Here is a 13,909-nt window from a genome sequence, read left to right as displayed (position 1 = left end):
ATCAACTTAGAGGAGGGAAAGTTCATTTTGGCTTATGATTTCAGAGGTTCAGTCCACAGCGGGTGACTCCACTGCTCTGGGCCCAAGATGAGGCAGCAGGCACATCATGGCAGAAGTGCATGGTGGAGGGAATCTTCCAGGTCATGCCCCCAGTGAACCATCTCCCCAGGTCACCATCCCTCACACACCCATAGTTACCACCCAGTCAGGGCATTCAAACTCGGAGGGACTGATTAGGTTATAGCTCTCATAATCTAATTATTTCACCTCTGAATATCCCTGCATCAATGCAGGAGCTTTTGGGAGACACTTTATGTCCAAACCATAGCACTTGGGGAATAGCACTACCAAGCAGTTTCCGTCAGGTATCACCAGTTAGGGAAGAGTCATCAAGATGCCACTTAAATACCTGTTGGCTCTGGAAAGTCCAGAAGAAAATCCAGAACCAAATGAAGCAATAAATGACTAGCAGGACCCAATAAAGCATGGGGGGTGGGGTGAGCTTCCTGAAGAGAGATGCTAATTACGTGACTTGTGACCAGAATCAGAGACTTGAAGAGGAGGACTCCCCCTCTCCTGCCACGTGGAAGGAATTGGCAGAGCAACCTCAACACAGTCTCAGCCCCCTGGCTGGGTGCCAAGCAGGGCCACTCCATTGAACTCTCTGCCAGCCAAGAATGTAACCCGACATGCCTCGGGAAGGTAACTCTGACACTGTCTTGGATAACCAAATTGTAGAATCATTCATCCAAATGTTAACGAGAATCAAACCCACAATTTTAACCTTATTAAACATGTACATTGGGTCTTGTCAGTGTTTGTTGTGTTTAAGATAATCCAGCTCATTAGACTCATTAGGCCAGCTTTTTACTGAAATTTTAAAGTTGTAATTGAGTAATTAACTTAGACTTGAGATTTTTAACTTGAAATCTAAGTCTTATAAAATATTGGGACACTAAGAGAACTTGTTATAATATTTTAATGTGTTAGATTTATAACTAATACTTAAGGGTTTTCTTTTCTCCTCCTTTGCCTTATTCCTTGTTATTGAGATCAGTGGAGGACTTTTTTAAAAAGCAAATTAAAATTAAATGTACAAATTTGTAAAGTTTTTGTTTGTTTATTTTTTTGATACTGGGCATTAGACCCAGGAGCACTTACCCACTGAGCCCCTCTCCTAGTTTTAATTTTGAGACAGGGTCTCACTAAGTTGTTTAGGGCTTTGCAAAACTGCTGAGACTAGCCTCAAACTTGTAATCCTCCTGCCTCAGCCTCCCATTGCTGGGATTACAGGCAAGTGCCACACTTCCTGGTTTCTATGCTTCTTTATAAAATAAGTACATTAGTAAATTGAATTTAAAAGCTGAAGAAAGAACTAGAACTTTTACATTTGTAACTTTAATGAATATCAACTTACAGAATTTTAAATGCTAAATAAAAAGTTTTCAATTGTATGCACAAAATGTCCCCTTTGCTGGGGACATTGACACTCCATTGAACTCTCTGCCAGCCAAGAATGTAACCCGACATGCCTCGGGAAGGTAACTCTGACATCTCCTGTTGAATGGATGTGGAATTCGAGGCTCGAGTGGGGGTTTAGGGAATTCTGTTCACTGCTCTGGCACGCGGGGGTTTAGCCCTGCCGTCCAGCCAGGGCTGTTTCGCCGTTGGCACTGGCATATAGCCATCAGTCCATCTGGCTGTGTCTTCAGTCTATCTGCACCACAGCCAAAAATGCCACCAACCTGTTCCCATCACTCAGAATCACCACCCTCTGCATAGTGGCTCTGACCACCTGAATTTGCTGCCCTCTCGGGGGCAGATCTGTCACTGCCTCGGGGTTCCTCACCACCATTTAGCCTCCTTGGCCTGTTTGTCCCTGGAATGACTGAGGGGCTCGGGTCTAGAGACTGCACTGGCTGCTCCCTCCCAGTGGGCACTCCTTCCTACCTCTCCCTGCCAGTTCCTTCTTGCTTTTCCTCTCTTCTCAGAGGCCCCTGACTCCCCCGTCTGAAGGAGCCCCTGTTGCCCCCTTGAAACTTTATCCTCTTTTCCTTCTCCCCTCACTGACTGCCATTTTGTTATATTTATGGGTTTTGTTGGGTGTTAGTTGTCTTCTCCATCAAAATGCTCAGAGCACAAAAAGCCTCCTTTGTGTCTGAGAACGTCGAATACTCTAGTTGGTGTGCAATAGATATTTATTGAGCATGGGAATGATTAAGGAACATGTGGGAAGGATCACTGTACAGGTGAGAAAACAAGCTCGCAGGATCACTTGGCCAGTGTTGCTCAGCTCCTTATGAGCAGGGCTGCATTCTCTGACTCATGCCACCTATGTACCCGAACCTGAGGCAGGGGCTGGGGAGGTGGGCAGAGAACACTTCCAGATGAGTGATGGATGAGCCCTTGTTGTGGTTAGAATGTTTGTCCTCCAGAATACACGTGTTGGAAACTGAATCTCCAAATTCATATGTTAATGATATTTGAAGGTGAGGTCTTTGGGAGATGGTTAGGATTAGATGAGGTCATGAGAGTGGAGCTCCCATGATGGCATTGGTGGCTATGTAAGAAGAGGAAGAAAGATTCAAGCTCTCATGCTTGTTCTGTCTTTCCATGTGATGCACTCCACCATGTCATGATGCAGCAAGAAAGCCCTCACCAGATGCCATGCCATGCTCTTGGATTTTATAAACTCCAGAAACATAAGTCAAATAAACTTCTTTTCTTTACTGGTTACCCAATCTCAGATATTTTCTTATAGAGACAGAAGATGTAGTAAGATAGCCTTCAAGGGATGGATGGAGGACTTTGTCAGGAAGAGGACAAGGACACAAGGTACTACTTCAAAGGAAAAGACACAAAGACCCAGGAGATGCACAGAGTTGGGCGGAGAGGAAGTACCAGTGTTTGTGGGATTCAGGAGCAAAGGGCATACCTGGTACAGAAGTCATACATCATCTGATGGCTGGTTTAGTTGTACATGGGGACAAAGAAAGGGTGGGTGAGATGGCAGGGCCCAGTAGGAACTTGGAAGGCTCTGCCCTGGGATTTGGGGATAGGGTTAAGTAGCTCCAGGAACTTTTTACACCTGTGTGATGTGACTCACATTTTCAGCATGGTTAGCTGGATAGGGGATTGGGTTGGCCATGAAATCAAATCCTATCAGCACTGATGTGGACAGAGGCAGTGGAAGGAGGGTCAGAGTACCCAGGCAGGTGGCCTCTTGGAGTGTAGGTCTTGTACCTTGCTATGAAATTCATCCTCACTCTGCAAGGTCTTTCTGTTTCGTATGTCTCTGGTGAGCTGAGGTTACAGAGTATCCTATTCTGTCCCTGCTTAGAAGCCTGGAACTGCCTTTGAAGAAAGGAGACCAGCATAGAGATAAACCTGTGACCTCCAGCCTGGATGAAAGATAAGTTTTTATAGGGCAGGGGCTTCCATCCTATTAAGCCAAGGAGGGGCTTTGACTCCACATCACTCACACACCCAAATCCTACCACTGATGAGAGAGACTTTTAGACAGATTAGGAGATCCAGGAGTCACAGATGTTTGTGGTTCATAGACAAAAGGAATTGATGGGGAGCTCTGGAGCAGTTTTTGAGTGGAGCTGCTGAACTTGGAAGGAAGAGAATTGTGGGATTCAATGGTGGGGCTCAGGTTGGAGGGTTATCAGAGGGAAGCTTGAAAGCATGAGGTCTCATACCATGACTGGCATCAGAATCTTCTGCAGAGCTTGTTAAACACAGAGTTTCTAATTCAGGGAGTCAGGAAGGGCCTGTGCTTACCAGCAGATTCTCAGGGAGTGCTACAGCTGCTGGTCCTGATAATACCCTGAAAATCAGCATTATAAACCGAGGCTGTGTCCATTCTTTTTATTTCATGAAAAAATAAAGCAATGAGAGGAGATGGGCAAGTCCATTTAAGCCTGTTGGGTCCAATATTGGGGAACTTGATGTGCCTCCTCTTTGAAAAATTTACCACATGGTGAAGCAAGTAGGCCTGTAATCCCAGCCACTCCAGAGGCTGAGGCAGGTTGGAGGCCAGCCTCTCTAATTTAGCAAAAACTCTATCTCAAAATAAAAAATAAATAAATAAAAGGGCTGGGGAATGTAGCTCAGTGATAGAGCAACCTTGAGCTCAATCCCCTGTGCTGCAAAAGCAAACACATAAAATAAAAAATAAAAATAATAAAAATGAACCCAAATCTGGTGTAGTGGTGTGGGAGACGCAAGGATTTTAGGGAAGGGATCTGGAGTTTATTTCCTTGTGGCCCCCAAGGTAAGAGGTCTTTTGTTTGTCTTGTCATGTCTTTGGCTCTGTCCCAGCCTGGTGGATCCTCCCTGAGCAAAGAATGAGTCCTTATTCCTGTCTTCCAGGCTTCCCAGCCCAAGAGGGACACAAAGGCTGTGAGGAGGGTTCTGGGATCTGGAGAATGGGGCTGGGAGTGTGATATGGGGTGCTCAGAGAGGAAGGGGACTAGGTGGCGCTGTGTGTCAGGCCTTGTATATAGAGACGGGCCAATGAGGGACTACAGGGCTGAAGAGGAGACTGGCTGGGCAAGAAAGGTCTCCGCGTGCAAGCTTGGGGCCCAACTTGGAGAAGTGGGTGGCGCAGGGACCTCTCTCTGTCCCCACAAGTCCAGGGGACACACTCCCTTCTCCAATACAGGTTTATCTTCTGACACTGACACAGTTAGAATCCCAGAGATCATTTCCCATGGGGCTTGAAATTGACCAGGGCAAGTGGCAAAGAGTGGGTGAGAGCATGCCAGATCCAGGGCCCTCAAGAGCGTGGCGGGGCCTGGCAGGCTCCCGGGCACTCCGCCCAGCCTGAGCAGCCAGGCTAATTACCCTACCCTAAAAGCCCTGCAGGAGCAGCAGACCTCGCCCACCTACCGGCTGCTTGCTCCAGGCCCCGCCCACAACTCGCTGGCACTCTTAGCTCCGCAGTGACTTGTGGCAGAGGCTGCCAGCCAAGAGGCCTAGCAGCCTTGGAGAAGGCGGAGCCAGTGGCCTTCCAAGTCATCTGACCTTGAGGGAAGGTCGCTTCGTTCTCCACGTGCCACAAGTTTGTCTGTACTAGGAGGTCTCTGCTCCTGCTTACCCTTTAGCCCCGTCTTGCTTCTTGATTTTCGGGCTCTCATGGCTGCTAGCGAGTCGCTTAACATCCTTAATCTCAGTCTCCCCACGTATAAAACGAGGATGGATTTGTTTCCAGGTCTAAATGAGCTAATGTGTGTACAATGTAAAGCTTATCTTATTAGTTATATCACTAACACCATCATCTTTATAATTGCCGATCTTATCCAGTGGCCAGCAGTTCCTGTCTGGCACATCATAAATGTCAGAGGGGTGAACTTGACAGATCTTTACAGATGAGAAAGTGTGTGTGTGAGGGGGGGGAGCAAGGTTTGGGGGTGGGATCTGCAAACTTCTCAGATCTTTAAGGGATCACCTCCTCCCATCGTTTCTTCAGGCATCCCCAACCCCCCCCCCCCCCCCCATGATTCAGCCTGAGGATCTTTAGCAAGCTCACCTCCCAAGGAAAACATCACCTTGGAGCTGCTCCCTTGACAGACCCCGACTTTATCTTATGTATTACGCAGTACTGGGGAGCCCAGGAGCCCATAATTAACCTAATAAGGTGTCTGCTGCTCACACATTGGTGCTCAGGCTCTGCTCCAATGGCTACCTAGTAATTTGCCTGATCTCTGGGATAAGACCTTTGCCTGGACAGGTTCCCACCACAAAGCACCCCATGTTCCAGGTGGAGCCCGTAATTGATGTTTTCATGCTCTCCACTCACTCCCCTACTGCCCTTAGTCCTCTTGAGCCCAGTCTTCAGAGATGAGGCCATTGCACCGAGGTCATATATCAAGAGGGATAGGGCTACTCAGGGGGAGAGCAGAAACAATGTGGGTTGCACTAAGCGACATTAGGTGGCACCGGGGAAGAAGGCAACCAAACCAAGCCAGCTGATGGCATTTGGGGACGCAATGAGGAAGTCGTTCTACAGCCAACCCAGCAGCCGCCAGCCAGGCTCCCATCCAGCTTCTGTTCCAGGAACCTGTTGGGTGCTGCTGCTACCAACCCCAGGGTTCTCTACCTGGAGCCAGGTCATGTTGACTTCTGAGCTCCACAGGGAAAGAGCCACCCTCTCATACTAGAGCTCCAAGTACTATGCTGCTACCAAGTTCTTCCAAGCCACCTTTTTCTTGAGCCATAGTTACTAGGGGTTGACTCTGAAAAAGAAGCCTAGGCCCTGGAGGAACCAAGCAGGACGCCAAGGCTATTAGAGCTTAGAAGAGGCAAAAGGAGTCCACCACTTTGCAGTGCCCCCCCCCCACCCCCACTGCTGTCACAGGCGCCCAGTGGGCGGGCAGAACCCACAGTCAGGCCTGGAAGCGCTGGGCAAGCCCTGTGGTCTTCTGAGCGCTTGCCCACGCAGCTCCCTTTGATCAGCTCTGCTGGGCAGGTTGCATCATCAGGTAGGTTTTCCTGGAGACTATGCCCAAGGAGCTTAGCCATACCCTGGCCAGAGGATCCTGTGTGTCCCAGGCAGAGTGTGAGTCCCTCACCCTGCCTTCGTGGATAGGGCAGTACTGGCTGCCCTGGAGGAGGTACAGGCTGGACAGAGAGGTGGAGCAGAGCTCTCAGAGGGCCATGATGCCCAACCCCCCTCCAGGGGAGCTGGACTTCTTTTGAAAACAAGCACCCCCTCCCCCGCAGATGGGGGTTGGTAGCTGCATCGCTGACTTTTCTGCACTCAGCCTGCCAAACCGCCACATAATCCCCTTGGGTTCCCAGAGCCATCCTGCCCACACAGGTGCTAAGTCCAGCCCTGGGGAATTCCTTGACACCCACTACTCCAGGTCCAGGCCTGTCCCCAAATGAGGTCCAGGGGTGCTGAAACCCTCCCTAACCTCCTTCCACCGCTGGGTACAGGATAATGGGTGGGGTCTGAGTCAGAGCTAGCTCACCTTGGTTGGGTAGGTGTGTCAGGGTGGGGTCCCTGTGGGGCAGGGGAACACCAGACACGGGGAGGGAGGGTCCGATGGTTTAAGGGCTGTTTGTGCACAGAGCATTTATTCTTCCTGGTCTGCCAGGGTGGGCCACAAGGAGGGCTAAGAAGCCAGCTGTGAGCTTCGGATCTGCCACACTAGATTCTAAGCTTCTACCCCTTGTTCTCTGGATGATCCTTCAAAGTTCCCGCTGTCTCTTGTGAACCTGGCCTCTGTCCCTCAATCAGAGGTTTCCCTCTGTGTTACCCACCAAAAGGGAGACTCAGACCCCAGGCTGCCATTAGTACTGGTTGGACACACAGGAGCAGAAGGCACATGGTCTAGGGTGAAGGGAGGCTGGAGCCTCCCCACCCAGTTCTCACAGCTAGCTGGGTCCTACTCTCTCATTCCATCCCCGCTCTCCTCTTCCTCTACCTGGACTTCATTGTGGGGATCGTTCATTTTCACTTCATGCCATTTCCAGGAACAGATAACAGAGCCCTGCCTTCACTTTCATCCTTGTATTTTAATTGAGGAGGAGCAATAAATACAGAGTGGGCATTCCTTATCTGAAATGTTTGGGATCAGAAGTGCTTTGGATTTTGGAATATTTGCATGTAGACAATGAGATATTGTAGGGATGGCACCCAAGTCAAAACAGGAAACTCATTTGTGTTTCATATGTCTGAATGTAATTTTATACAATATTTTAAATAATTTTGTGCATGAAACAAAGTTTCTGGATATGGAATTTTCCATTTATAGGTCTCTAATGCCCAAAAAGTATTGAATCTGGGGTTTTTGGATTAAGGATGCTCAAATTGTACTAAGTATGTGGGTCAGGTGGCAACCATGATAAATAGAAATCAGAGACAAAGAGACCGTAAAGAGAGGGGGTAGTGCGTAGATAGGTAAATTGAGCAGGTGACTTTTAAATAAAGACCTGAAAAAAAAATGATTTAGTGAGACTTGCAAAGTGTTTTCCAGGCAGAGAGAACTCAGACACTAGGTTGTTCTCTGAGAGGGAAGTGTCTGGTATGGTGGGGACAGCAGAAGGCCAGGGGCTTGAGCTGAGGGGTTAGGAAGAGGGACCAGAGGAGGTTAGAGGTGAGAGTGAGGCACATTCTGCAGGGAAATGGGAAGCCCCTGAGGGTTCTAGCAGAGGGGTGACAGGTTCCAAGATGGGTTTTAATTGGATTATTCTGCATCATGGAAAATGGGGTGAGGATGGGGGTGGTGTGAAAGTAGGAAGCCTGGCTAAGGGTAGATCCAGGAGAGAGGTGAGGGGTATCCTAGCCTAGGATGGATGGTATAGGGTGAGAACAGTTGGATGTCCACTGCTCTCTAAAGACTGCCAGGCTGGGTATGATTGATGTGCTGGGGTGGGGAGATATAAAGGGAAGATGAGTTGACTCTGAGATATGGGCTTGAGCACCCACCAGGGGACCTTCTGAGGAAGCACTAAGTCCCCATGGATATATAAGAGAACGTCTTCTAGCCTGCAAAATTATGCTTTCCTTATTAAAGCACTGCCCATTCCTTGGGTCTGATGCCCCCTGTTGGGTGATGTGTTCAAGCAGGCCTGAGTCAGGGTGGGGCATGGGTGGGAAGGGGTGAAGGAGGTGATGGGTCTTCTGCTCTGAGTCGGGAGGAATTGAGCATACTGCTAGAACTTGAACTGTACCCTCTAGACACAGGGGCATGGGCTTGGTGTAAAAGCCTCTGCTAGGGAGAAGGGACCAGTTCTGAATGGGTGCCACCTTGTGTGTGGGGTGGGATGGGCCTTTCCCATGGGAATTTGATCCTAGTAATTCAGTGAGAAAAAGACTATATCGTGCCCATTCTACAAGGCTCAGAGATGGAGAGCTTGGCCCAGCCATACCACTGCAGACATCTATCTGCTTGCAGTGATCTGGCTGCCACCTAGCCTCCCCACGGCCAGCTTGAGCTTCCTCACAGCATAGGAATATCCCAAGAGAACCAGGGAGAAACTCTCCCACCTTGTGTTCTAGCCTCAGAAGTCACAGAGTGTCACTGATCCCCAAATGGCACACCTGCCTACATTCGAGAGGAGGGAAACTGGCCCTCACCTCTGAGCAGGACTGTCAAAGTCTCCTTGTAAGAAGAGCACTTTGGTAAGCATTGTATTGCTGTCGACTTCGGAAAATATAATACACCCCAGAGGAGAAGTGGCCTATGGGTGGATGAATGGCACTGATGCCCAACCCAGCAGGCTCTGAGCCCAAGGCACAGGTTCAATTCATAGTGCTTTTGTTCCCCAGCCTCTTGACCCTGGGTGGGTCCTTGTGCCCTCTGAAGGTGACCCCTCTGGGGGCGCCTACCCTGCCAGCCTCTGAAAGGAGGATGAGGAGTGGATGTTGGGAAATGCTCTCCAGCTGGGGACCCATGTCACCGAGGCACACTGGGGTAAGGGGGATGAAACTGATGCGCTCAGGAAGCCTCAGCTGCTCTGGTGACAAGGCTGGGCTGAGACTTCAAGCCAAAGTTCCCAGGTAGTCCCAGGTGACCAAGGCAGTTTCAGTTGGGGAGAGTGATAGCTTCATGTGGAGAAGACACTCAGGAAGTCTGTTGAGCTCCAGTGTCCCCATCTGAAGCAGGGCTCCGTGGTCACATCCTGCCTCATTGTCAGCAGGCATTGGGCTCCAGGGCTGCCATACTGTCCCAACTGCCAGGGATGAAGGAGCTGTCTCCTGGCAGCAGCTGCCACACAAAGCCCAGGGAAGATGAGCTCAGGGAGGCTGGCCCAGGGTTCACAGCTTGTCACCAAACACGTATTTCTGTAGCTCATTAGTCTGGAATTCTTTCTATTCCAGCAGGCCCTCCCCTGGGATGTGTAGTCTGTTCTGGCTCAGCCAACAGCAGTAAATGGGCCTTATCAAAACACAAAATGCTAAAATGTGGGAAAAAATACTTTTAAAATGTTTACATGGGAGGGACAGGCAAGGGTATTGTTGAACTGTTTTCTTCTTTCATAAGCAGCTGGGCCAGCTGAACTGAAGCTCAGGGCCAAGACCCTGGAGACCCAGCAGGAAGAACGGATGAGCGAGGGGCAGGCTGCACAAAGACCTGGGGGAAACAACCTATTTTCCATTTGCTTTCTCTTTGTCACTCTGTGGCGGATTCAAACCGACAGTCTTCACTCCCAAAATTTTGACTGTGGGTATGGTCACTGATTATCCTGATCCTTTAGTGTCTTTTCTACTCTGAACCAATTTAGGGAAAGACCTTTTGCTCAGGTCTGGGTAACATGGAGTGATGTATTTGGAACCAAAGGCTACGGTAAAACTAGGTGGATGGCAAGTATTCATGAGCATGGTTCCAGAATTCCTATCTCTAGACTAGAAGAAGAAAAATCACAAAGGGGATATGGCACCTGTCAGGACCTCCAGCATGCATATTCCCTTCCTTAATAATTTAACCTTTAGTTCTAAGCTTGGCACATGACTCTCTGGACCAAATCTGACTGAGTGGAGTGGGGGTGGTGAGTGCAGGTGTCATGAAGCAGCTTATGCCAGAATGTAACAATAAAAGGAATTTGTGGGCCCTTTCTCCCTTTTTCTACTTCTGCTACCTGAAATGTGAATATGATGGTGGGGCCATGAGGTGATCTTGGAGATGGAAGCCATGTAAGCTGACCCCATATAATTAGAGCCTGAGTCCCTGACATGGTGTAGCCTCCAAAATTGGACTTTCTGCCTCCCACATTGAGTAAACTGCTGCCTTGTTTACACCACTATTGTGTTAGGGTTTCTTTAACCCAGAGCCAAAGATAACCCTCTCTCAGAGAGTTTACAGTCAATTATGTTTCTTATTCAAAAAGTTAGCCAGTGGTTATAGGTCATGTTGGGCTGGAGCATCATAGCTGAATAAAGACAATTAATTTGTGGGACTGCTCTGTCCTTGTCAGGGAAGAGGACTCCTTCCTCAAACAGACATGTCACCATGAGTATGGTGTTGACTGAGTGTGTCAGGGACATACAGACAGATTGGAGGATTGCCCCAGCCTAGACATGCGTAAGGAAGACTGAATACCCGCTGTACTTCCTTCCCACTTCAGCTCCCCTAGAAATAGCTCAATAACATAATTGCAGGGAGAAGCAACAGAGAGTATGAGGCACAGGTGAGTCCTTGTGGGTCTTGGCTTTCATGGATTTTGAGAAAGTAAAAAGACTGGTCTGTCATGCAGATTGACACCCCAAAGCAGAGGTGACTGCAAACCAGCAAATTAGCAGAAGAGATTGTATGTGGCAGGCAAGGGGGTCCTTGGAAAGAGATGTTACCCTCCTTATACACCCAGAGGGACCGAAAGCTCAGGGCCCATGGTTTGAGAAGAGAAGTGGGCCAGGAGATAGGAAGAGTGAGTTCTTTGCTCGCCTCTAAACCCAGCTCCACTGTGCCTGAGAGAGGACCTTGGAATGATGTTTGCACCAGGACAAAACCAACGATGTGCTTGTGCTATCAACTGGAAGTTAATCTCTCCCCCAGACTCATATGTTGAGACCTAACCCCCAAGGTATTAGGAGATGGGCCTGCAAGAGGTGATTAGGTCATGAGGGTGGATCATTGGGATTATGCCCTAGAGATCTTCCTCTTCCTTTCCACTTTATGAGGACACAGCAAGCAGAGTGCCATCTATGGATGGAGGAGAGCCCTCATCAGACACTGAATCTGCTATCATTTTGATCTTGGATTTCCTAGCCTCCAAAACCGTGAGGAATAGATTTCAATTGTTTCTAAGCCATACAGTATGATATTGTGTTATAACAGAACAAACTGAAGCATCTTGCTAAGAAACTAAGGTGAAGTTGGGAGGAGGGTTAGTATCCACTAGAGTAAAAGCCCTCATTGATTTGTTATTTTAATGGAGACAAGGGAGCTTGGTACCCTCTAGTGAAGGCTGTCAGTTACTATAACTTACCCCTACCTGGAGAACTCAACCTAGCCTTCCCAGGAAGGGGAGAGGCCTGCTGTGTAAACGGAAATGGGAAACATGAAGGGAATCCTTGCCAGCTCTTGATAGGCAACAGTTTTGTCTTTCATACATGTATACAAACAGGTAACCAAGAAAGCAATCACCACAATACAGAAGGACCAAGATGAGCAGATTTAACACTGCCCCTGGAAGAAATTGATTGGAAAAGCAGTGAATAGAAGATAAGAGTAAAAATGAACCCCTGAGACATTTGAGGAGACATTGTATTCACAAAGCAAGAGCAGAAACCTATAAAAAAGGAAAAGTCAGGAAATAATGAAAAGTTGAGATATTAAAGATATGAGTGTCAAAATTTGTCAAAATCAGGAAAAAGTTGGAAAATATAATTGAAGTAACTCCCTAGACTTTAGAGAAAGAAGATAAAAAGATGAAGAGTATGAGGGAACAGTTAAGAAATGCATGCATTGATCCAGCCCATCTAAACTGTGACTATAACAAAGTAGCACAAACTTAGTGACTTAATGCTACATAAGTTTATTGTCTGGCAGCTATGGAGGTCAGAAATTCTAAGAAGGAGGTGTTAGGAGTTCCATTCCTTCTGGAAACCATAGGAAAGGATCCATTTTCCTGCCTTTCCCAACTTCTGGAGGCTGCCAGCATTCCTTGGCTCATGGCCCTTTCCTCCATTTTCAAGGTCAGCAGTGGAGCTGACCAGTATGTCTGCTTCCATCATGTGTCATTCTTTCTCCTTCTGCTTCTACTGTCACATCCCTTTCTCTGATCTTGACTCTCTCTCTTTCCTCCTATGGGTACCCATTGGTGAGCATTGAGCTCACCAAGATAAAACAGGGAAGTCTACCCATCTCAAGATTTTTAATTTAATCACATCTGAAAAGTCCCTTTTTTCCTGTAAGATCACATATTCAAGGATTCCAGGGACTAGGATGTGTCACCTTTGGTGGACCACTCTTTTTTTTTTTTTTTTTCGCTACAATGGGAAATAATAACTAAAGAGGGAATAACCTTTGTTTTTTAATCTAAAAAGAGAGAGGAGGTTTTAAATTTAGAATCCCTCTGAGTTACTTAATAGGATGATTGAGAAAAAAAAAAAAGTTCACACCTGGGTACTTCATCATGAGTTTTTAGGAAGATGAGGGGAGAGAGGTGGCACAAGTCTCTGGCAGAGGAGTGAGATTAAATGCAGTATGCAAAAGAGAAATAGAAGACTTCATTCAAGTCTTGAGCAGAAATTATCTTGACTTGAAAATGATTCTATCAGCCAATCTATTAGGTATGAAAATTTTAAATAAATTTTAATGTATAAGAAAGTTAACCTCCCATGAACTTATTCTGAGGAAGTACAATGTGAAATGTACTCTGGTCATAAGAAAATAAAAAACCAAAAGGAAAATAAGGACTTCCCCAAACCATAGAACTAAGTCAGTACTACAGTGCAAAGAAATTCTATGCCATGAATACGATGATTAAATAATAAGAAATCTATTAAAACTTTCCAGATTAATAAGTTGAAGACTTTAAGTAGTTTCAACACCCATTTTTCCTTAGCCTTGACATCATGGATGAATACAGCTTTATCATGATGATATGTAAATGCTTCAGTCCTAAAGTCAGTGATTTACTTAATGCAGAAACACTAAAAACATTCATACTAAGGTCAGAAACAAAGCCACATATATATTTTTTTACTTCTACTATTACTTAACACACTGCCAATGCAATCATATATAACAACTAGAGGCTTAATAAAGAGTAGAAATATTCTCTGTTTGCAGATGACAATACAATGTACCTGGAAGTCTCTAGTGAATATTTTTCAAAACTACCCCAGAGATTAAAAGAATTCTAAAAGACAGCAAACAGGTTGTAAAATCAGCATATCAATAGACTTCATATGTTTTATATGATTTTCACATATGAAGTTAAAAATTAAAAT

General features: G+C 46.9%; 1 long non-coding RNA gene across 7 annotated transcripts in view; it reads left to right on the top strand.

Annotated features, from left to right (window-relative positions):
• LOC308647436 overlaps positions 1 to 13,909 on the top strand; it is a 109,250-nt gene that overhangs the window by 8,392 nt on the left and 86,949 nt on the right. Inside the window, exon 4 of one of the 7 annotated variants that reach the window (XR_014021626.1) lies at positions 543 to 984. The exons of the other annotated variants lie outside the window; for them this stretch is intronic. This is a non-coding gene — a long non-coding RNA (uncharacterized lncRNA). Of the gene's footprint in view, positions 1 to 542; positions 985 to 13,909 lie in introns of those variants that run through there. 7 annotated transcript variants of the gene reach the window in all.

Source organism: Spermophilus citellus (genome assembly GCF_964194105.1).
Source record: "Spermophilus citellus genome assembly, chromosome: 4".
In the NCBI taxonomy this organism is placed as follows: domain Eukaryota; kingdom Metazoa; phylum Chordata; class Mammalia; order Rodentia; family Sciuridae; genus Spermophilus; species Spermophilus citellus.
The sequence above is the reverse complement of the archived record's forward strand: the minus strand, read 5'-3'. Positions and strand labels throughout refer to the sequence as shown.